At 38.3% G+C, this 23,660-nt stretch overlaps 1 protein-coding gene across 3 annotated transcripts in view; it reads left to right on the top strand.

Annotated features, from left to right (window-relative positions):
- ARPP21 (cAMP regulated phosphoprotein 21) overlaps positions 1-23,660 on the top strand; it is a 202,625-nt gene that overhangs the window by 36,571 nt on the left and 142,394 nt on the right. The window lies entirely within an intron of this gene.

Below are 23,660 nucleotides of genomic sequence, written 5' to 3'. Positions count from 1 at the left end.
AATAACTATCTTTTGTGGTGATGCAGAAAGTCATCTTTGGTCCTGTGAAGAATGTTTGAGAAGCAAAGTTGAAGAAACGAGGAGCTGGAGTTTTACGATGAAATTTGGTGACAAACAGAAACAACTAGGAGGAAAAAAAAGGTCTGACATGGAATGTAGAACAAAAAGTACCTTTATTTTTCTGAAAAAAGTTGGTTTATATTCCATTAGTTCCTATTCCGTCAAATTATTATCTTGCATAAGACCTGATGAAAGGTCATTTATTATCTGATGTGCTCTCTGACGGTCTAGTATTTTCCACCATACAATTGTTCATTAATATGGTTGCATTTAACTTTGTTTTAGGAATTCACTGTACTATACAATTACCTTGAGACCGAAGAAGAATGCATAGAGAAAAGTAGAAGTGACCAGTTTACAAGAAATATTGTGATACATGTTATTGAGTTTCTGTATGGCTTCCTTGGAAGTTCCAGATTTTATTTAGGCAGTCAGTGGTGGTCCACAATGCATGGGGCCATTTTAGATCCAGAATGTATGCAAAATCACCTTTCATTCTTTATTTTGTCACATTTTAGATAATCTGTAAATATCTTGGGCACCCTCTGACATTTGGCAACGAAATTCATGCATAGTGGACCTTTTTTTCGTCTTCTTTTCTTCTGGAACAGTGTTCAAGGAGGCTGTTCTGTCAGAGAGCATCACTAGGGCTTCCTGTCATCAGGTATCAATGCTCCTTTCCCTTGGAGCTTACTTCTGTTGGCAAGAATCATGAGCCACATCAAGTAACCTTCAGATCACCATTCAAGGCACATCATTTGCTGTTCCTGTCTTTTTCTTTGGGGTTTTGCAAACAGCATACATAATTCATGTAGCAGGTGCAATTTCCTGTTGTCATTGTACTACAGTATGGTGTGTAGTAGTAATCAGTAAATTAAAAAATAATAATAGTAATAAAAGGAAGTGAAGAGACCATGGTGGGAAATCGAGATATTTGGATATTCTCAGAAGGTAAGCTGGAAGTGAAATGCTGCAGTTGTATACTACTACTGCTGTTCACAGTATTCTCTCTACTTTATTTATCCTGCATGTCATGCATTGAGGTCCACCTCCATCAGTTAGGAGTTTAATTGGAATTGGAAGGATCGTGTAATAGAGCAGAAGGCTTAAGTTAACCACAAATGTAGAGACACATGCTCAAAAGTAAAAACAAAAAAGGAAAAAATGGAGCACAGCTTAAGATGCTTTTCAGTTGTTCAGGGTGGTAAAACAGTTTTACATTATTAATTAACGTTTTAGGGCATGCTATATCTAAATAGCAAGAGACTGTGTTTTGTGTGTGTATGTGTGCGTGGGAGGTGTCATTTCACAGCAGAAATAAATAAAAAGCGATCATTTTCTGAAAAGTCAGGTTTTACTCACGGTACAACAAAAAGGTGAAAAGCATGTTTTTACTATCAGATGAAGAGTTTGGGTATTTTGGCAAATGGCATTAGGAAAGTGAGTCAGTAAAATAGTTTGAGGAAGAACTTGAGGTGTACATGCATGTCACTCCCTGTTTCTGCTATTAATTGCCTGTCCTTGTCTCTGGCAACCAAGCTGTCCCTCCTCCATTTCACATGTAATGAAGACACCAAGAAAAGTGGCACAGTCCTTTCCTCCTCACTCCATAGGTACAAACACTGAAGCCCACAGAGGGGTTCCTCTTTTGGTACAGCAACTTTAGGATATGCCCGGAAGCCTTCCTGACCATGCAGATCCTTATTGCCCTGTTCAGAGCATTTCACCCCGTTCTTCATGCATTGCCCCCTCCCATCCCATCTGCATGGCCTAGGATGCCAACCTCAGCCTCTTACTGCTGAGCATCGTCTTTCCAGTGTCTCCCCCGTCACATAGCACCTACCAAAAAGCAGGGTTCATGGGACTGCTCCCCTCTCTGCTCCTAACTCTTCCTGGTATCTTGCTTCATAGTCTCTTCTAGATGCAACATCTTTTTTCTAGAAAGGTGGCAGGTAGATGAATGTGCATATCAGTGATTGAAAAATACCATGAAATCTTCAAAATACTTGACTACTGTCTCGTGTACAGTTACTGTCTTGCTGCTCATGTTTGTGTGTATCTTTGTGTGTGTGTGTGTGTGCACTTTTGGGCCCTGAACCTGTGTTTCACTATGCCAGTATAGTGATTTACAAAAACTGTATATTTTTTGTAGGAGTTCACAGTGGAGGGTGTTGATATTTTAGCATTTGACCATTGTAATGATCCCGCTTAGGCATATAAAGGGGATTTGGAGTTAATTGAAAAAAATGTATTCTGTGACTAAGAATACATAGTAACAAAGAGCAGCTAAAAGCAGTTGATTGTAAACACCAGGAAAGAAATCTTCCTTGCTGGAAAAAGAAAAAAAAAAGCTAACTTTTCAAGGGGACTTAGGTAAATAGTAGAACTAAATAGTGGACAAAATCAACACTAAATAAAATGCCTTAAGAGAAATCTTGATATCAGCAGCAATTACACATTCTAATATGTCATTTATAAGATAATGAGGATGATTAGGGCAGGTGTCCGATTATATATTTATAATTAAGCCGTTATCTGATATCATTTTAAAACCAGTCAATACCAGAAACTGAAGAACACAGCAGCAGGTTTTTGTAAAGTCTATCCTTCGTGAATCTCTGTGGCTAGCTGTGTATTGATGTCTACAGTTCTGTTGTTAAAGAAATCATCAATCAGTCATTATGGTATGATGCTGGATGTACTTTGGCTTTACATTCTGACTACTGCAGGCCAAATCATTGATATGATTTATTTTCTAAGGTTGTGTGTTATAGAAGTTAACCAACAATTCAATAACTCAGCAGCCTCCTTGAATATAGCTTCTTTATATTGTTTTGCTCTCATGAAGCAAAATGGAAGGCAGAAGGCCCAGCTGAGATGCACAGTTCCAGCTTCTCTGCATTTTTCAGGAAATATCCCAGTGAAGTGTGTTAGAAAGTTAAATGATAGAAAATCTCACCAACTCACACGCTTAGCTCTACCATTGTTTGTGGCAGATTTAGGTAGAAAGTGAATTTTATAGCTTCTCGCAATTTTGATAAAGAAGAAAAATATACTTTTAATTTAATGCAAACATATGCATACAGCTATCTATTATGCATCTCAGATTACATGAAAAACAGAAGTTTCAAGTCAGATTGCATGTTTTGAATTCAGATACCTGAGCACGTTTTATTTCTGAAAAGTACAAGAAATGTATTTCAGCAAGGGTTGTTTAAAGACAAAACAGTAAAAGCTGTGAAATTTTGTTATAATTATCTTTAAAATTTCTGATGTGTTGAAGTTCTTTAGACTGATGAGAGCTAAAGCTCTTGTAAAGCTTTGACAAATGGCAATTTTTTTCTTTGAAAGATAATAATAATAAAAGAGGTGGCTATTTAAAATCAGGTGGAGGCATGCATCCCAACAGTGACTCATGCTCCTAATGCTCTTTCTTGTGCCTGATACATCAACATTTGCTCCCTTGCCTAAGCCTGTAGCTTTCTTTCTGTTGAAAGAGGAAATACGAATTTTACAGCAGGAGCCGGGAGAGCAGACTTCTGCGATGTGTGTGGTGAGACCTCCAGCTGATAGCATTAGCAAAAATTTACCAAGAGTTTAGGAGGACTGCTGCCGGCCCGCTAGCCCCACTAGGCACGGTGCGTTTCTTGTCTTTGAGACCACATTGCACAGCCATGTGCGAGAAGCACTAGGCATGAACGGTAATCCCCGTTCTGCGCTCCCTGTGCTCGGGGACCCACAGAACCGGGGCTTCTTTCTGGGTGGAAAAGATAACGTAGTGAGGCAGCGGTGCCACAATGCTAAACAATTTCATGAGGCTTGGAATGATATGATTAAGTGAGAAAAGTGTGTGTGGGGGGGAGGGCATTTCTAGCTTGCATATGTTTGTGTATATATATTCACATGCGAATGTATACACAAGCCTTTAAATGCTCCCCTGTGCCAAAAGGTTTGACAATCCCAAAGTAAACAAGATGCCTTCTTTATCTAAAACATCATGACGTTTTTTGAAATACTCTCTGCACATCTCTTTAGGGGGGACTGCAACCTTCAGATATATCCATAAGCATTCCACTGAGTTGCTACTATTATTACTAACTGCCTTTGGTGAAGAAAATGTTTTAGTAAATCATAAAAGGTATAAAATAAATGAGTGTAGATTCATGTAATATTTTTTCCTAAGCTGTTTCACATGTTCCTCCCACCTTAAATGAAGGTTGCATAATACATGTACCATGATTATACACACAAGATTTTAAAATATCATTTAGCAATAATTAGTTTTCATGAAACAATTGAAAGCTAGCAGAGTTTTCTCAATAACTCTCTCAGGAGCTAATCAACTGCTTCACTAAAGCTCAGTCTTTACTGTGAGTTCATTTTCCTTTCATCTTTTGTCTCACAGAATGAAACAAAAAAATTGAAAACTATAAAAAACTGTAATGTGAAAAAGTAACAAAGTGAAGAACACAGCATACAATCAGATTATATGAAAGGGTATTGGCTTTACGTTAAGAATTTCACTGATTTCTAATTGCCCAAAATAAACTGTCTCAACAAAAGGCCATTTTGAATGTTTCTCTTAAAACTGTTTTGTATGGAGGTTAAATTCAAATCCTACTGCATTATCAACTTCCCTATGTTCAGTATTAACACATATATATGGATATATGAACAAATAAAGCATTGGCTCCAAATATTTGGGCTGAAATTATAATATAAGCCACATAATGAAGTAGTAGAAAGTCTGAGGGTCTTAAAACTGTTCTTGAGAAAAGAAAATTGCATCTCAACTATCTATTAGTCTTTATCACAGAAGAGAGAGAAGGAAGTACGATGGCTTGCCTTCATTCAGGCTGTGATCTACATCTGAGCTGCTGGTGGCTTCACAGTCACTGGGAGACTGGGAAGAGTGTAGAGAGAGCATTCAAGCTTTTGTTTGTGTGTGGCTTATGCACCCTTTCTCTCATAGTTCTTCCTGAAATATTTCAGAGCCTTGTTTTGAAGTGGATTGTTGAAATCTTGGCAATCTTTTAAAAAAGGTATTTTGTTTACTAGGCAGCCCTTATAGGATTTTTTTATTACCACTATTAAGATGGGAAAACGGACATCTAAATGCAGGCATATTGGCAATGTGCATTTGTGGTTATCAATTAGGAAAGTGATGAATTAGGGTTCATTAGGAGTGTGACTGAGAACAGTAAAAGTAAATGTTGACATGACATTATAGGCTCAGAAATACACTTTCACCTGGAATAACCTGTATAGAACAGGTCACTGTTTTAGAGAGGATTCTGTGGGAGTAGCGGATGTTTTGGGAAGGAATGACAACAATGAATAAAGGCGTAGGAAATCTCTAGTAGGAAGTGAAAAACTTCTTTACTTTAGAAATAATAAGGCTCAGAGGAGATATAGAAGTATATAAAGCAATAAAAAGTTGCAAACAGTAAAGGAATTTCTGTTTAGCAGCGCTGGTGGAATATACAATTGAGGGTGCTTAGAATTAGAAAAGAAATGCTATGGACTATTAGCAAAATTCATGCACATGGATCTTTTTCATTCATAGGAAAAATATTGTAAGTTAGTGCTAGAAAAGAGCTTGGGAAGAGTTATTTGAGTATTTACTTTAGTTCACATCAAGATCAGAGGTAAGATTCTGGTAGGATCAGATCCACTATGGTGATTTCTACATCTGTGTATGTGTGCGCAACTCACAAATGTCCCTTCTTTTACAGTAAATATAACTGCAGTAAAAGCAAGAAAGGAAAATCCCTAACCCTGGCACAGTACGCCCCAGGAGACACTTTAATATTTGTAAGATTTTACCTAAAGGGAGAAGAAATTTCTCAGCTGGAATTTTTCATGAAACTAGGATGTAGTTAGGCTATGCTATAGGAACTAGGAGATAGTTAGTCATGCTGTAGGAACTGAAGTTATTTGCTGGCCATAGAAGAGGCTGAACAAGAAGACCAGTGTAATTTCTTCCACTTATGCAGTCCTTTAATCTTCTTGAGCTGGTAGACCTTGTGAGCGTAACTGATGGCATCTATATAACCCAGAACTTGGTCCAAATCCTTACAGACTTTCTATGGCACCTCTGTTGCAGAATGTACTATTTATTTTATTTTATTTTATTTTATTTTATTTTATTTTATTTTATTTTTTTTATTTTAGGTAGAAGGGATCACATCAAATACCTAAAATAATGATTTGGCTAAATTACAACTAACCAGAGATGATCTTATGGCTTGATTCTGTGTATGTGAAGTGAGCCCTGGCGTGTGGCATGATGGCACAAGGAGTCTAGAGCACAAGAACTGCTGAGACAATTGTGGAGCCTTTCACCACCCAGATTCAGTGCACTATAGGTTCATGTACTGTGGAGCAGGCATAGGCTCAGACGTGTCCTGTCAAAGCCAACAGCAAACACCAGGTGCACTTACTCGGAAAACAGGGTCAGGAAAATTATGGAAAGTGCAGTGGTTGCAGCAAATGGATAGTGAGCCTTCCCTCCGATAATGTGTTAATTCTGTCCCTGTGGCTTGGCTCGTGTGATAGAGTCATAGGTAAAAAAATGAACTTAGCTTCACATACCGAGCTGTCATTATAACGTGAGTAATGACTTACAATGCTTCAGTCTGGGCAACTCTTTCTCCTTCTCTGCTGCTGTTCAGCCTGTAGGAAAAGGCAACTCATTCCAGAATTGCTTCAGCCAGGCAAGGCTTGCTTTTGTTTCTCTCATTCCAGAATGGCCAGGAGAGGTTTGACCATTTTTTATCATTCTCAAGGAGGAATGTCTGGATAAAGTCATCCTTTCTTCCAGCCCAGCAGAAAAGGCTCTCCTAGTTTACTGGTAGAAATGGAGTATGTTTCCTTCTATTGAAGTCCCTTTCGACAAGAAGAAAAAAAAAAAAAGAAAAGAAAAGAAAAAAAAAGAGATGAAAGTTCATAGCAGACAGTTTGCAAAAATGAGCATATGAAAGGTCAGGGAACATTTCTATGGCAACAGATTATCAAATAATAGCAACAAACACTTACAGAAAGGCCTGAGATGGATGAGGAAAATAAACCCATTTGCCTTCTCAGTGATAAGTTACAGTCTGTATTACATCTCATGAATATTATGACCCTCTTAGAATAAGAGAAGGGAAGACTTGGGACAAGAGTAGCTAAATGTTTCTTTTTATAAGGAATTACATAGAAAACCCTAGAATTTCCCACAAACTGCAACAACAGAAAAAATATCAATTTGTTTTCTTCTTTGGTGTATTAATTGCAGTGATTGCATTTATACTGTATGCATGACATTCCAGTATGTTGTTGTTCTTCTTTGTTATCACATGAGTTGGTTTGTTTTCTCAGCAAAACTTGGCTAGTTAACAGTGACTTGTCATTCATCTGAAAGTCTTTTCTAACGGTATGACTGATCTTGTCTGCCTTTGATTAAATTATGTTTTAAAACATACTTTCACTTGGACTTGTAATTTTTCCAGCTGCTGTTTCTCATTTCACCAGCTTGCTGAGCTGATTTCAAATGGTTTTACTGGAAAATAATTCTCTTGAGACATATCACATAACTAAAAAAGCAAAACAAAAGAGAAGCTAATTTACCTGAGAGAATAATCCTAGAAAAACATCTACTGCTGAGTATCAAATAATAGTTTAGTAGTACTCCAGAACAACAAATGAGTGTATTCCTTTGGTCTTGGGACTTCAGTCTGCTGGACATCACTGGGAGATCTGGAAATTGAAGTTTTTGATTCCATCAGTAACTGTTTGGTTTGTTTTTTAGTTTAGTTTTTTTTTTTTTAAACATATAGTTCCTCCATTGCTCAAAACAACATCACCTTCTGTTCCAGCTGCAATAAAAGCAGCTGAGTACTGAACTGAAAAAATGGTTATTGCGCCCCAGCAGTGTGCTGCTATAAAAATAGTTTTTACCTCATAGCCCACCTTCATACACACAGTGTTTTACTGTTGGAATCGAACAATTGTTTTAGCCTGTAATCCATTGCTTTCTTTCTTTTATTTTTCCTTCCAGCTCTCAAAGAGGCCAGCAGTAACATCTGTTAAAGTTACGATACACTGCAATGACTTTTCTGATGCTGGAGCCCTGTAGCACATTGGCTATGCAGTAGGAAGGAGATAGGCTTTTCTGTCTACATGATCTATAACACTGTGCTTCTAATTCAAGTTGAGTGAACTATTTTTAGAGGTTACCAAATGACTTAGAATAAAGAAGCGATTGTATAACAGATGTGAAACTGAACATTCAGATTATCTGGCTGCTAAAAACCTGGAAGAAATCAACCGAATTTCAGTTCAGCTGGAGGGAGTAAGCTTCTTTAACAGCATCCCAAGTTAATTTACAGCATGTTCCTGAATGTAGAACCTTTGCTATCATGAGCTATGGATGCTTTAAAGACAAACAAACAACCCTTTCCCCCCTTCTGATGGCAGACAGGAATTTTACTGCGAGAGATTTATGCCAGTGTTTGATGTTGACTGCATTGCACCTAGAGTTCTAAATCCCATTAGAAACTGCTTATCTTACTGAGGAGTTTAATAATATGCTTGGATAGTCCACAGTCAAACCAAGATGAGTTGTGCTTTCACATAGTAGGAAAAATGATAAATAAGATGATGTCTGAGTACGTGCTAAGTGTCAGCTCTGTCAGGATCATGGGCTTGAGATTTATGTTTTAATATAATATTTCTCAACTCTTATTGATTGCTGCTACTTAAAATTCGCAGGTTCTTCTCATAATGTTTTGGGAATATTGGAAATTTCACTACAAACTCAACACCTGGAAAGTTTTGCATTTGAGTTAAGGAAAAAGTAATATAAAATGACTATAGTGTTTACTCTTAAAAATGGAGACAACTTAATAACCTTAATATTTCAGCAGTTTTCTACAGCAGTTTATTAGGTGCGCTGCATGAGGCTAAGATAGAAGTTTTTCATTACATACCATGAAATGAGCAATTTTTAAACCTTAACCATTGTTGTATAACACCCTTGTAAAGATGGCCATTAAAAATTAAGGCTCAGCTGAAATCAGTGACATGAATTCACCAGTGCTCTGATTTCACCCCCAGCTGCTAAAATTCTGCCGCCTTCTACAAGTTGCTGGCTTTGGAGCAAATACTGATGATGAAGTGATTTCTACTTTATTGTAAGGTAAGACAAGCTGATGAGAACATGCTAGGATGGAACAACAGGATGGAGTCAGGATGGTAACCTTTGCGTACCCAGCTTTGGGGAAAAAAAAAAATACAGAATGAACTAGAAAAACTGGCAGATGGAAGGAGGCAATACCCTATTGTGGCTGAGATAAGGGCTGACAGCAAATTCTCACTGGTTCGGTAGACAGGTGGAAATTTTCCTGCTGTGTTGGATTTTTCAGTTTAATATGGTGGAGCTCCTTACTGCTCCTGTGCTGGGGGCTAGGTACTAGAGAATCTAAACGCTGCAGGACTGTGGGGAAGGAGCAGAGCTGTGGCATTTACTAGCACTGGTCTTGGTGTGTGTTCTGTCTATTTGTGATACCCAAACACAGAGAAAACTCTGCTAGTCAAAGGGAAACAAATCCAGTTGCAGTGCATTTTTTTTTTCCTGCTAGTTGCATTTCCAACTCCAATGAATGAAAACTCATCTGCAGAAATAATAATTGGGTTTGACACCACAAGCACAGCAGTAATGGAAGCAGATTTCTCAGCTGGGCAATCTGATGATCTAACAAGCTGTCTCAATAAGATTAGCAAGTTGAAGGTCTTGTGACATTATTCATTAGTTTTCTAACACACTAATCTTTACAGTACACTTCCCAATTTGATGTTATACCTCCTTCTCTAGCTATAAGCTCTGTTCTTTTATACACAAGATAATGCTGCTTATTAATTCATTGACACTCAGCAGTAAAAAAAACTGACACTCCCTAGCACTTCACCCCTCTCACAACAGCTCTGAGGATGTTTGTTTCACATTGATGTCATTTTGTCTTTAGTGGCAGGGGGATGAGTTGATCAAGAGGGCATCAGTAAGTAGTTATAAATTGATATCTGGGAAATTTGTCAGTGCAGGAATTAGTTTTGAGCAAGAGAACTGGTAGAATATAATTGCATTTTCAGGAATGGTCAAAGTGCAGGAATGTAACAGTTGATTGCCAGAGGAAGTATCAGCATTCTGTGATTAGCAAGTTCTTTGTTCATGACAGTGCAGGAATTGGAAAAAGGCAAGAGTCAGAATGTCTACAGTTTCACACAATACGAATGAGTGTGTGTAGTGGGTTTACGTGGCAAAGTTTTGGTAGCAGGGGGCCATAGGTGTGGCTCCTGCAAGAAGAATCTAGAAGCTGCCCCATATTAGATAAGGGCCCTGCTGCTGACCAGAGCTGAGCCAATAAGCGATGTCGTTTGCACCACTGTGAGAGCATATTTAAGAAAGGGAAGAAAAAAAAAAGAAAAAAAAAAACAAACACTGCCACACAACAGCTGGGAGAGAGAGAGGAGTGAGAAACAGCCTTGCAGGCACCAAGGTCAGTGAAGAAGGAGGGGGAGTGGTGCTCCAGGTGCTGGAGCAGAAGTCCCCTGTGGCCTGTGGTGAGGACCATGGTGAAGCAGGCTGTCCCCCTGCAGCCCATGGTGTACCATGGTGGAGCAGGGTTCCACGCTGCAGCCCATGGAGGAGACCATGGTGGAGCAGGTGGACCTGCACTGAAGGAGGCTGCAGCCTGTGGAGGACCCCTGCCGGAGCAGATTCCGGGCTGGACCTGTAGCCCATGGAGAGGAGACCATGCAGGAGCAGGTGACCTGGCAGGAGCTGCTGCCCGTGTGGGACCCGTGCTGGAGCAATTTACTCCTGAGGGATTGACCTCGTGGTACGAACCCATATTTGTAGCAGTTCTTGAAGAGCTGCTGCTTATGGGAAGCCCAAGCAAGATCAGTTTGGGAAGGACTGTGTCCTGTGGGATGGACCCCATGGCACAGGGGAAGAGAGTGACCGAGAAGGAGCAGCAGAGACAAAGCGCTATAGACTCACCACAACCTCCATTCCCCTGTTCCCCTGTGCCCCCCGGGAGGAGGAGGTGGAAGAGGGCAGGAGGGGGGAAGGCGTTTTTGGTTTCTTTCCTTTGTTCCTCACTTCTCTAGCTTGTTAGTAATAGGCAATAAATCATACTGTCTCCCTACTCTGAGTCTGTTTTGCCCATCACGATAATTGTTGAGCGATCTCCCTGTCCTTATCTCAGCCCTTGAGCCTTTTTCAAGGTATTTTCTCCCCCCTTCCCTTGGAGGAGGGGGAGTGAGAGAGCAGCTTTGGTGGAACTCAGCTGTCCACCCGAGTAAAACCACCACAGCATGGCAAGAAAACCATAACAGAACTCATGTATCTGTCTGTCAATAATGCTGGCCATATTTAGACATCATTAGGATTACAGCAAAGCATTGTCTGTACACTGTCAGATTTTAAAATCATCTACAGGTCTCTTTGCGATCACTGGTAGTACTTTTTGTAATAATTCCTTATCAGTGTCAAAAAAAATCTTAGCATTCAAAATCTGTATGTCGTTTTCAGGTCAACCTAAGAGAAAACTAGGTTGTTATCATAAAATAACTGCACTTAACCAAAAGGACAAATATTAGCTTCAGTTACAGGGACAGAGGATTTGCAGAGGAAATATGCTGTGTTACTCCTTTTGTCAACAAAAAATTGTAATGTGGAAGAAAAAAATGTTTGGTATGCATAAACAAAAATCAACAAACAAAATGTATCTAACAGTATTTGTTTGTCTTGGCAGTTTCACACATTTCTTTATAATGAATCATAGTATGGATGTAAATATCAATTGCCATCTCTCAAGAATTAGGAAGGTTCATCCACTTGTTTTTTTTTTTGTTTGTTTGTTATTCGTTGTGCAGATGAACATTTTGAGTATCATAAGGAAAAGCTGCTCACAAATGGAGCATTTTTCAGTTTGGAAATAAGATGACCTATATCGTTTTATTTAGCCTATGCCTATAAATAGAAATCAGCTGCCTGAAATGAGTTTATTGTGCTAAACTAAACTGTTTTATTTTGCTACTCTGCTAATCCTGGTAAGACTGAAAAATAGTTAATAGGCAATCTGTAAGATCTGATAAGATGACATTTGGAAATCCTGCAGTCATATTAGTCATTAGCCATGGCAATATTCTGCCATAAGGCAATGAGTCAGGCAATTGATGAGAGAACTTCATCATGATATATCCTCCGTCATGAATATAGAGAGAGGAAGGAAAAGGAGAAAGAGTGTATGGGACATAGGACAGGAACATGGAGGAACAGAAGGGTAAACAAAATCTGAAAGAGCTGCTTTTAAAAATTTCTTTCCTTCTTTCCTTTTTTTTTTTGTGAGATGTAAAGTGTAATGGGGGTGATGATGGAGAAGAAGCAGACAGTGTAAAACATGAATCTTGAGGACCTACAATGTATGCTGCCCTCATCCATCATGAGTGCAACATCACTGGAAAATCTAACTTTTCTTGCTTTTTAAGCAGGTCATCTTCTAGAGACATGGACACGTGGCAGATGTTGGCTTCCTTACAGGTGTTATATAAAAGTCACAGAAAAGACTTGCATTGAAACATTGTTTAATTTTGCTCATTTTCTCAAATGGCTATGTGGATATCTATGGCTTTAACAGCTATCATCATGTTTGCAGAGGAGCATCACCAAAATGACTGGGAGGGCACAGAAGGCCTACAGGGGACACCGGAGAAATGCTCACCTTTGAAAAATATTGCTGGGCACAGCAGTTAAAAGGAAAGAGGTCAGCTATTTAGGGGTTTGTGGTGCTTTTATTGGTGGGCAAGTTATGACTCCCCTGCTGCTGTTTTGGAAATGAGCACACTGATTTTGGCTGTGATGCTCAGGTATGCAAGGCTGCGTGCCTGCCCCATCCCTGCAGTCAATCTTAAAAGCTGCCAGCTCCTGGTAGGAGAAAGGCAGGACATGGAAAATATAAGTATTGTACTAGTAGTAAGAATGGTACACACAAGAAGAAATCACTTGTACAGCTAAGATTTTAGTGCAGCACCTTTTTTTTTTTTTTTTTCCCAAAATTCATCTCTTTAATGCGCGCTTTTCTCTATAGCAGGGTATAGTGGCTTAAGCACCTTATTTGCAGTATTTCCAAGTATCCATGTCTATCTTGATTTGTCCTGAATCAAATTCAGCTAGGTCCTCAAGTGATGCGCAGTTCTATCAAAAATTGGTGAGCTTTGTAATTTTACTCCTGCGGATTTAGTACCACTTGTCCAATGTACTTGTATTAGAAACAGTCAGGGACACTACTGCCTTTATTGCAAGGAAGCTATTACTAAGATGCTTTCCTTGAAGGTACTTTCTTTAATGGGATTCACTGGCTTTCTTAATCTGCAAGGCTCATCTCTTTTCTTAGGCATTTCAGGAAAGAGATTCCCAGTTTGGTTTGTGTGTGTAGGAAAGTGATTACAGTTATAATGCAGGGAAAATCTGATCTGGTTTATTTTGGCTTATTTTCTGAAGTATTCTGATTTGTGTAGAAGTGCTCCACCTGTGATAAACACTATAACTACTTTATAAATCAAAATGAATAATTTATTGTTTGTGCTTTTAAAAATTGTGTTAATCAATACCAACATTTCAGAAGAATACATACAGATGATATTATTGGCAAACAAGATTGCTGCGGAGATCAATGTAAAAATCTCATCATCTTCAATGAGACTGTTTTCAGAGTAGGATGTAGGATGTCACATTTTTGCAGACTGCCATTATGTAAACTCACATTGATGGATAGTCCTTTACCCGGAATTACAACAGCCATAGGAAAGATCAGAAGAAACAGGTGTGAAAGATAAACAGTGGCATCAGGTGGTGGACTGAATAGCTCAAAATTTGCCATTAAATAAAAAGTAGAAAGAGGATCAGAGCCTTGAGGCTTGAAGTCAAGACCTGACTCCTGCTTAATGATATTGCTTCACATGCAGCTTTCTCAGGTGATGCATAGCTCATCTTTCTTGGGCTGTGGAGATCTTGTAGCATGTAATACCAAAATAAATTGTAAGAACAAGCTTCAGCAGATTACTCCCCACTGCCACTAATTGCTTGCATAATGGCATCTCACCTTTCTCTCTGCCCTATCCTTGTGGCCCTGTAATACAGTCACAGATATGAAACAAGGCTGCTGTTCACCATGCCTATCTTACTTTCAAATAGCTTAATAAATTTCTTCTTCTTCACAAGGAATCTCAGAGGTCTTGTACTGACTTTATTTTCAGGAGAATGTTGTGATATAAACACATTTAATTATCTTAAACAACTAGAATTTTCAATCACAAATATTACAATAAACAAAATTATTGTTGAAAGCTACATAGCATTACGATAATGCCATGTAAGATTCGTTTTTTTTTAGTTGTCATTTTATATGGACATTTCACAAGTTTTCTCTGCATTAGGAGTAAGCCATAGAATTGTAACCTCAAACCCTGGTACCACTTGCTAATCTGTGACTAATTTTCCCTATTCTGACATTATTATCGGCCTTCTCTAGTCATTTTGATATCTTTGTATAAAGATCAGCTCAACTGTTTTAGTACATTTGTATCTTGCTCTGTGATGTCTCATTTCTTCTGTGTAAGTGCTGTTACTAATAGTCAAGTACATGAAGAAGTCCAAGGACTCCATAGTTTTCTTTAGATTACAATTATTCCTAGATAATATCGGAAAATGCATAGGCTTTCCAGATTAATGTGTCTAAGCATAAAAATGATTTTACATGAAGACAATCAAGATTAACGGCAATTGTGGTTCATTATCCAAATGTATTTCAATTAAGATCATCTGTCACATAAACTATCAACAAATAAAACAGAATTAAGGGTAGTCCAACCTTTCAAGAGTATGTAGGATTTCTCTTACCCTGTTCAAATGAGTTTTTTGTGTATGTGCATTCAATTGACTCTAAACATGATTGATATGAAATTTCTTGATGGGCACAGAAATGTGACTGCAGAATATAATCTGGCCCCTTATGAAAGACAGACAGGCTCTGCCCAAAATGCTGCGAGTGTTTGAATGCAAACAGACGTGTCTTTTAAATACGTTAGTCCAGTGTTGAACAATTGCACCAACCACAGAAAGCAGGTGAATCTTGAGGAAAAACAGATTTGGGGAGCTCTCTGTGTGCACAGAGCAGTTATACAATATCTAAGGGCAAACGGAGATTCCCCCCTGTTGATTGAAGTTGGAATAGCACAGAAGTTGCCAGTTTTTTTGAGTGCTGAGCAAAAGAACTTTATTAGACTCAGGAAACTAATGTTATTCTGAGAACTACTCTCTTCCTGCATCTGCCTCTCTTTCTGCCACCTCTGCTATTTGTTAAATTTCTGCCAAGAGCCTGCCTGCCCTCTAAAGCTTGCCTTGTAGACAGATTTAGAAAAAGAATGCAAGTATTTTGTACTTTTTACTTCATAATGTACTCATAATAGCTTTTGGTAAAATAAACAGCATGGAAGACAACATTAAAGAAAATGGATGGATCTTTGATTCTTTTAATTTTTTATTTATGTATTTTTTAAACTGTAGGACATTCCCTGATGCTAGGGAGTTTCATAATTCACATAACTGAAATGTTGATGAGTAGCAGCCTTGGAATGAGATCTTAAGACAGTAGGATGATCATACAGTTTACTCTGTGGGTCTTGGATCAGGCCCTGAGAAATTTTCTTTTTAAGTTGTTTGCTCTGTAGGACCAACATAGTTGCCATATGCATCAAGGGATGTTCGAAAGCAGACCAAAGTAGGGTATCATCTGTTAGGATCTTTACAAGGCCAGAGCTATGCTATCTCATTATGTTATACTGAACTTTCAGGGAATTATTTAATATGCTTCCAGGCTTTTTCATGAAACTGGAAAGTGATTAGAAAATTGAAGCATATAATATTAAAAAGAAAATGAAGTGAATCTGAAAGAGAACTGGCTTTTCTCAGGAAAAAAAAAGGCAGCTTTCTTATCTGTTATGTCAGCAGTAGAAGTAAATATAAAGGTAACGCATAAGTAAGTGGCTCTGGCAAATTGATCTTCTTGTTTCTAGGTGTTTCCACGCATGGTTTCAATGATATGCCGCTCATACCTGGCTAGACAGATTCAGTTGTGACTGTATGTGCTTCAGTCCTTTTTGGGATAATACCCCTATTTGGATTATGTGTATATTTGCATAGATATTGACTTCCTGCTTTACTAACAGGGAGAGGCATAAAAAGCAACTCCCCTTGGGTTGGCAATAAATAACTTTCTTATGTGGTTCCCCATAATCTTAACATCAAGGTTACTAGGTAGCAAATAGAGTAAGAGAAGCCACACTTTACTTAACCCATTCTTTCCCCCATGGTTGTCAATAAATTTAAATTTGGCTGCAAGAATCCAATTGCTGTTGGCAGTGCAGGCATTGAGACTTGTACAGCTTCTGCAGCCTCTGGTACAGGCTTCAGTCTAAATATCGAGTTCTGAATTTCATTGCTAGCCTACTCAGTGCCCACACAGTGTCTTCTGTAGGCTCTGGCTTATTGTATTACTTTTGTCAGTCTGAAGTGAAGTAATTTATATTTGTCACAACTACCCTTCATCTGGTGTGGAGCAACCTTTTTTTTTTTGTTTGTTTGTTTTTGGCTTTTTTATCAGTGAAGGAGTCTGGTATTTTGAATAATTAAAAACACATAAATAGTTGATCTGGATGATACAGCATATAACACTGAGATGTCTTATGTAAAAGCCATATGTTTTTACTTCTACCGTCTCATTTGCTTGAAGTAGATTAAAAAACTGTTCTCATGAAAAATTAAAGATGATAATAATAGGCATTATTATCCTGTTTACTACATGCCGCTAATATAGAGAGATTTAGATTTCTCCTGAGGAATGGTTTGATGTATATTTGTTTTCAATTAAATTTGCATATGCTACTTTAAAGAGAAAGCAACTCTATTTATCTCTCTCTTTTCTTTCACTGAGGAGAGAATAAAAGTTCCATACTTCTCCCACTTTACTACATCACTGCAGGAGAGGCCTGTATTGTGCATCGTAAAAAGACTGGGAAGCTGGGTAATTAATCATGAGCTTTTATGTAATAGAAAGTTTAAAATTCATTAGCTTTATATCAGAGTGAGTGTTATGAGGGAGAACATGTGAATGAGAGGGAGAGCCTTATAATTAAGGAAGTGTGTAAATAATAATGAAAGTCATTAGTGTCATTCAGTTTGTAAGAATGTCATAATGTAATTGGAGCATTAAAGTGAAATTTGTGATGACAAACATTAACGATACAAAAGAGAGAAAATGTGGTTATCTTTAGTTTGACAGATAATGTCAGCTTTTTTGCAAGGCCCAGATGGTGCACAGGAAAATGTTATGAACAGCTTTATTTTAATATTTTTTATGATGTGATATTTGGGAATACAATGTCACAAACACATGAGGAGGTTTGTGTTTGTGAACCAATAGTGCCTTGCAGAGTACAGAGCCCAATGCTGAGTGACTGAAGCAATAGACAGGGAGTTCTGTCATTGATGCAAGATTGTTGTTGCAATAAATGTAAGGCGCAATGTAGCGTGGTATTACAATGCTGTTAAGTTTTCTGTCCATCTCCCTCTCTCCCTCTGGATGTGCACTTTGAATCTTTCTTTCCTTTTGGTTAAGAAAAAAAAAAAAAAGGAAGAAGAAGAGAGAAAAGAAAGAAAGAAAATGATTTAACAATTACAAGGGAAATTATATGATGCTAAAATTTTACCATGTTCTGCTCTTTCAATGAAGGGACTTTCTACAGTATTGCACATTGCAAAGGCTATAATTTCAGGGTATAAAAAAATGTAGGTTCCAAACAATGGAAAATTTAAATATGTCTAGTGGATAAGGCAAGGCGAAACAAAGAGAAGGCAGCTGGAGAAAATCTGGGGGAACTGTATTAATTTAAGTCTCAATGACTGAGAAATAACTATGCTTAAGACACCAGTCCAAGACCTCAAAGTAGTGGAAGCTTAAGTGTCTGTCTTAGCATTCAATCTGTGACGTGTATCATGATGGGGTTTCATAATGCCCCTGCTCGCTTTGTAATGAATGGACCTAAGTTTTACATCAGCAGCCATCCATTCCTTACTGTCTCTTTTCTGCAGCAGGCTTTCTGATGTAAAAGTTGATTCCAAAGTGTTCAAGAGAAACACTGCAAATTGCTAAATTGATGATAATCAAACTCATTCTATAAGATTCTTTGGAAATGAGCAGTGGTCCTGGATGAGCAAAGCTGGAGAGAGAGGTGAGGGTGTGCTGGAAAGCAATAAGCTCTGCTCCCAGGGACAGGACTCATGCTGAGGCTGCAACGGCAGTCAGCCCGAGGAATAAAGAGCCCACTGGGCAAGTGCAATGTAGCAATACCCATACCTTATCAAATGGATTCAAAAAATCCTCAGTACAGTTTTAACCCAGAGCTCCTTGAAAAGCCTCTGAGAGTCCCCAGTTGTGTGAAAAAGGCCCCATTTTTGCTGGTTTTATCACCACTGGCAGAACTCGAGAGGGTGTTAAAATGACACATAGTGGGAATTCTTCTGTTTACTGTAGGGCTTCTGCTTCTGTTGGAGATTTTGGATATGACAATCCAAAGTAGAGTCATTGCCGACTATGAACATTATAGTTTCATCTGAGCCTTTCTTGGTCATTTTTATCAAGCATAAACAAAACTAACGTAGTGGTACATAAGGTATAAAAAAATAAGCTGTCTCACATTGTTTCCAATATTTTGTGAAGTGCTAATTTTGGAAAGCATGATTTAGAACAGAGTGGGCTTTTTACTTGTTTGCTTGTTGTTTTCTAAATGTCAGGTCGTTTCTGTTGTTTGGCACACACTCTTAACTCCCTCTGTTGTGGAGGGTCTCTTCATCTCCTCTTGTGCAGAGTTCATGACCAAAATTTGAACTCCCTTGCCTGTTGTTTGCTGCTTCTCTAACTGAGCAGGTTAATAAAGCTGTGAGAGGGAGGGGTAAATGCAGACAGTCATAATTTTGCAGAACTAGCCCTTTTTCCCCTTATGTTATGTGCAATTCCAACCTTTATATTAATTTGTGTACGGATTCTGAGAATTAGTTTGTGATCTAGCAGGTTCATCCCTGTTTAGATAAGATGTATTGCTCGTAGACTTCTCTTTTAATTATTACTGGTACAATAATGTTTAAGATGTGACTACCCACAATACCAGTGGCCGCATCTTGAAGTCATTATGCTTTTTTTTTTTTCCAAATAATATCTTTACTAACTTGAATTGAAGTTACCTTAGCAAAGATAAAGCTGAACCTTCTTCCACAAGTAGATTTCAAACTGGGGATCCTATAAGAGCAACAATTTTCATCTCTTTAAAGAGTACTGGACTCCTTCATTTCATATTTATGGTCTTGAGTCAGCAACCCAACCTTGCAGCTGCAGCCAAAGGAGGTCTGAGGTGGGAGCAGGTGCATGATAGTCAAAACCAGTGGCACTCTCCCAGTTGACTTGCTCCATATAATAGTTCAAATACAAATCAACATTGAGGCATTGTGGTCAGCAGGAAAACCTGAAGTCCCAGGATTACTATGCATACATATTCTGCTCATTGGAGGCCTGTAATGTGGCTTTCTGGCCAGTGTGTGCCTCAGAGAATACAGCAGTGAGGTACAGTGGGCTGCAGGAAAACACACATCCAGCTTACAAAGATGGGATGGGATCCTTTCTAGCGTTTCTGATGGGAGAAGTTAAACATTATTCTTAGAATAAAACATTGTAAAGGAAATCCCCAAAATGGTATCTAGTTGAAGAGTATCAACGTGCCGGTTTAGTATTAAATCATGTGTGAAAATCTCTGCAAGATAGGCCTGGGCCTAGTGTCAGTGGGAGCCTTTTCTTAAGTTGTTGCATTTCAGAGAAGACTAGATGTTTCTAGAAGCAGAAGTTAAGAGGACAACATGTTCACGGGGATTTCAAATTGAGAAATTGGTAGTTGGTGAATACTCTGGGCTCCAGGGGCCAATCAGCACAGCGATTCTTCTTTTCTTCACCTCCAGATAATTTGCTAGCTTCAGTCTCCAAGTTTTCCTGTTGTATCTGATCTACGCTATCTACTACTGCTTATTTAACAGACAGCACATTGAGTTGCATCTGTGTGCCCTGACCAAAACACAGAACAGAAAACTGGTAAATGTTACCAAAACCCATACTCCTCACAACATGAAATAAATAGCTGAACAGAAATACCTCACAGTCTGTATGATTGTTCTTTGTCTACTTAGGGCTGTTAAGTTTATCTCTAAAACATACTGGTGTTGCTTTTGAATGTTAAACCAGACCTACAATCCCATAACCGTGTTTTACTGCTGTACTTAATATTGCTGTGGCAGGATTTCTAGAGGGTAAATGGCTATTCTTTTCAAAATTGCTTTTTTCCCCCTCTTTATTGTTTCTGTATCTACTTACTCACCCAGGAAGTCCCCTAGTCCCTTGGCTTCTGCCAGGATAGTTTAAGGACAGATGATGTAGGTTTTATGATGGTTCAGCAGAGAGAGAGATAGACCGTGTACTTTTGAAAGTTTTTATTGTCCATGTGTTGTTATAGTAGCTGAAAATCGTTACCAAAAAAAAAAAAAAAAAAAAGCTTGTCTGCTTTCTAGGTGTGCTGGAAGGAAAGCTTTCCTTTTATTCTTAGCTTTAGACAAAGGGCTGCAATAACAACTTTTCTTAGTGAAATCTTGAAGGGAAACTGCTTTGTGCTAGAGAAGTTGGGATACTTATGGCTCTTATGCTGAGGACTGTAAGTACTCCCCTGGAGATGCTGTGTTTGTCATGTCTCCTTTGATCCACTCATATTTGTGATCCAAACTGTTCCTGGGCTCTTAGGTGACCCTGAGCCATTGGATTATTAAAGCTCATAAATTGTATTGAAAGACTTAGGAATTTCCTCAGCTTGATTTCTACCCTACAATACTCTAATGTACGTGGGTAGTGCGCATTCCCTGCAGTGAGTCACAGATCGCAAGATAACCAACTCACTGCATTCCCTGCCTGGGTCTCTCCTCCTCCTCTTCTTTTTCTCACCATTTTCTCTCTGGCCCATCCTAACACCAAAGCGTTCATTGGCTGACTCTCTCCTCTTACTGCTTTTGCCCACTCACCACTGCACATCTCATCTCTTTGCTCTAACATGCATGTCGCATGTACATATAATAAAACAAACCCCCACAAATACTGTGATGCTAAGTCATCAGAGATGGGCTTATGCCCAGAGCAACTGAGAACTACCCACTGCCTGAATTGTTTAACCTGTCAAAGCTCTTTGAATGTATGAAGGATACCAGGCTGAGCCCTTTGGCTTAAAGTGCGGCCTTTGAATTACTGTTGAATATCCTTTGTAAACTGCCAGCCCCCCTTTAATCCATAAAATCCATTTAATCCACTGTCTCTCCAACACTGTGACCTGAAAGTCCTCTGTCCTTCTGCCTATAAGCATAAATTAAGCAAGAAGCTTATACAGGAGAGACCATTTGCACCAATGCTAGCTCTCGAGGCTAGAGTTCAAATTCCTGCTCATTTTCTTTTGCAAGTCACAGCTGAACAGGGACTGCAGTTTCTGGTCTTAGGAGGGATCAGAAGACCAGCATTTGTTTATTTATTTATTTGGTGGGGTGAGGAACTCCACATTGGAATAACATTTTCAAGATATATAGATACGGTACATCAAACACTTTGCAATTTCTAAAAGAAACTAGGAGAGGATTTGAAATGTCAAACACAAAGAAATGGTGTGTTCCTTCTAGTGGGGGAAAAAATATCTTCCTCAGCCCCTGTAGCAACAGATTATATTTTTAAAGGGCTGTTCATTGATCTTCCTCCAAAGAGAGAGTCTTAGATTTAGGTACTTGATCTTAATCCTAATGAAGTCCATTGCAAAATTCTCACTGACTTCATTGAGCATAAAGCTTTTTTCTTTTTTTCTTTTTTTCTTTTTTTCTTTTTTTCTTTTTTTCTTTTTTTCTTTCTTTTTTCTTTTTTCTTTTTTCTTTTTTCTTTTTTCTTTTTTCTTTTTTCTTTTTTCTTTTTTCTTTTTTCTTTTTTCTTTTTTCTTTTTTCTTTTTTCTTTTTTCTTTTTTCTTTTTTTCTTTTTTCTTTTTTCTTTTTTCTTTTTTCTTTTTTCTTTTTTCTTTTTTCTTTTTTCTTTTTTCTTTTTTCTTTTTTCTTTTTTCTTTTTTCTTTTTTCTTTTTTCTTTTTTCTTTTTTCTTTTTTCTTTTTTCTTTTCTCCCTCCCTCCTTCCTCCTCCTTCTTCAGTCTGAACTACTATACAAGCTGTACACAAATCACTTGGTTAATTTTCCTTTACTTGTGATGTTGTAGCTGAAATAAATATTTCAGCTCTTCCTGAAAAGTGTCTGAGACTAGAGCAGTTTAGCTATATTTACATATTGTAAAGAGCCATTTTAAATATAAGTGCAGTATTTTTAAGTCCATCTGCAAATTATGCATGATTAATTTGTTTGTAACACGTAGTACAAAAATGGGAAAAAAAACATTTATATAAGCTACTAATACTGATCTCTTTTGCAGAGGACAAAATACATCAACAGTTAGGTTATTATACTGCAATGCCTTAATCTGAATCATTCCGTAACTCCTAAACAGACTATATACTAGCTTTGTTTCACTGAAAAATGACTAGAGGCGGAAGAAATGTGCAACCAGTCGTGCAAGCTTTTATTAAGAAACACTGCATGCCTTCTATTACAAGAGTCTCCTGTGGTTGTAGAACTGCACAAATCTCTGTATATTTGCCCAACATCATATACTTCCAATCTGATTCTGTTTTCATAAGCCCACTAATGTTTTCTTGATTTCTTAGTGAAATTGAGTGAGCATAGTTGCAAAGCGTGCCCACACTGAAAAAGTAATACAATCTGTCGTCATGCTTCAAAAACATCTCAAGTTGATGCTGCCTGTTGGAATTTTGTGCGTGTATGGTGTGTGTATGCCTCACTGTCATATGGGGGTCCTGTTGCACAAAGGCACTTGGCAAGACCAGAGTTCTTGAAAGCATGTGCTGCAGGTTAACTGTCTGCTTATTGCAAAAAGTACTTGGAGAACCAGGTCTCGTGTCTCTTTTTTTTTTCTTTTTTTTTTTTTTCTTTTTCTTCCAATTATCCCTCAAATCTGGCTACGTAACAGACAGGAGAAGTTATCAGGGATCTTAAGAGTTTATCAAATTCTGCCTCTGCTTAAACACAGAACTCCTGCTGACTTCCACGAGGCTTAAATGGACAATTATCCCTGTGCATGCCTACAGATCAGTACAGACAGCAGCAAACCATTGCCATGGTTTCCCACCTCTCAGATACTGTGATTGTGACTGTGCAGTGATTGTGATTTTGTGTTTATTTTTTCTGCAAAGAAAAGTCCAGAAAAAGCAAGGTGCATACTCCATTAGATTCATATCTAACTCTTGGATGGTCTGACATGACTTCTACACAAAAGGAGGTAATGTCACCTCCTTGCACATGCTGTGTTTGATGCTG

Source organism: Anser cygnoides, chromosome 2 (genome assembly GCF_040182565.1).
Source record: "Anser cygnoides isolate HZ-2024a breed goose chromosome 2, Taihu_goose_T2T_genome, whole genome shotgun sequence".
In the NCBI taxonomy this organism is placed as follows: Eukaryota; Metazoa; Chordata; class Aves; order Anseriformes; family Anatidae; genus Anser; species Anser cygnoides.
The sequence above is the reverse complement of the archived record's forward strand: the minus strand, read 5'-3'. Positions and strand labels throughout refer to the sequence as shown.